This window comes from Saccostrea cucullata, unplaced genomic scaffold (genome assembly GCF_032062105.1).
Source record: "Saccostrea cucullata isolate Sc308-1 unplaced genomic scaffold, CSIRO_AGI_Scuc_v1 ctg284, whole genome shotgun sequence".
Classification (NCBI taxonomy): Eukaryota; Metazoa; Mollusca; class Bivalvia; order Ostreida; family Ostreidae; genus Saccostrea; species Saccostrea cuccullata.
The window spans coordinates 164513-166310 of record NW_026924831.1 but is presented as its reverse complement, the minus strand read 5'-3'; positions in this window follow the sequence as shown (position 1 = coordinate 166310).

Below are 1798 nucleotides of genomic sequence, written 5' to 3'. Positions count from 1 at the left end.
TGCTTTTTTGATTACAAAAACTTGGTTTAACAACATGGTCTTTAACATTTTATAATACCACAGCATTTTGACAACCCGAATCATGTGTTTGAAATATTTCTCTTTTGTTACCGATGCAAAAGTGTGTAAAGAAGTCATTCATAACAAAAGCCTGTGCTGCGAAGTTCCAAACGAACGTATTTCCTATTTCCGTATTTTCATAATAGCAAAACGTGAGGCGTATTTTTGGCTAAAAATCCGTACAAAATACGGCGAAATCGTGAGAGTAAACAGGTCTGCTGTGCTGAGGAAGGAAAATCAATTTCAACTTGAGTCAACGATTTCCCAAACTTTCAGTTGAATAACATGGGTCTTTTGCTCCTTCCCCTGTACTTGCTATGTGCTGGTGTATGTTGTCATTAGCACAAGCCTGTGCTGGGAAAGGAAAATTAATTTCAACATAGATCAAAGATTTAGCACTTGCAGTTGAAAAACATTTGTCTTTTCATCCTTCCCTGTACTTGCTGTATGCTAGTGAGTATGTTGCCATTAGCACTAGCCTGTGCTGGGAAAGGAAAAATACTTGAAACTTAGATTTAAGATTTTACCACACTTATAATTTGTTATGTGATGGTGTGATTTCAAAGACTTGCAATAGCCTTTGTAATTTAATCCTTCCCCTGTACTTGTTCTGTGCTGGTGTGTTTGTTGTCACTAGCACTAGCCTGTGCTGGGAAAAGAGAATTCAATTTCAACTCGAGTGTCAAGGATTCTTCCAGACTTGCAGTTGAACAACATGTGTCTTTTACTCCATGCCTTGTACTTGCTGTGTGCTGGTGTGTATGTTGTCACTAATTCTAAGCCTGTGCTGGGAAAGGAAAATCAATTTCAACTTGAGTCAATAATTCTCTCAGATTTGCAGTTGAACAACAGGTGTCTTTTGTTCCTTTCCCTGTACTTGTTATGTGCTGGTGTGTATGTTGTCACTAGCACTAGCCTGTGCTGGGAAAGGAAAATTAATTTCAACTTGAGTCAACGATTCACCAAGAATTGCAGTTCATCAACATGTGTTTTGTTCCTTCCCCTGTACTTGCTATGTGCTGGTGTGTATGTTGTCACTAGCACTAACCTGTGCTGGGGAAGGAAAAACAATTGAAACTTAGATTTTAAGATTTTACCTGACTTGTAATTTGTTATGTGCTAGTGTGATTTCAAGAACTAGCACTAGCTTTGGTCATATAATCCTTCCCATGCACTTGTTATGTGCTGGTGTGTTTGTTGTCACTAGCACTAGCCTGTGCTGGGAAAGGAAAATCAATTTTAACTTGAGTCAACAATTCTCCCAGACTTGCAGTTGAACAACTGTGTCTTTTGCTCCTTTCCTTGTACTTGTTATGTGCTGGTGTTTATGTTGTCACTAGCACTAGCCTGTGCTGGGAAAGGAAAATCAATTTAAACTTAAGTCAACAATTCTCCCAAACTTGTAGTTGAACAACATGTGTCTTTTGCTCCTTCCCTTGTACTTGCTATGTGCTGGTGTGTTAATGTTGTCATTAGCACTAGCCTGTGCTGGGAAAGGAAAATCAATTTCAACTTGAGTCAACAATTCTCCAAGACTTGCAGTTGACTAACATGTGTCTTTTGCTCCTTCCCATGTACTTGTTTTGTGCTGGTGTGTATGTTGTCACTAGCACTAGCCTGTGCTGGGAAAGGAAAATCGATTTCAACTTGAGTCAACAATTCTCCAAGAATTGCAGTTCTTCAACATGTGTTTTGTTCCTTCCCCTGTACTTGTTATGTGCTGGTGTGTATATTGTCA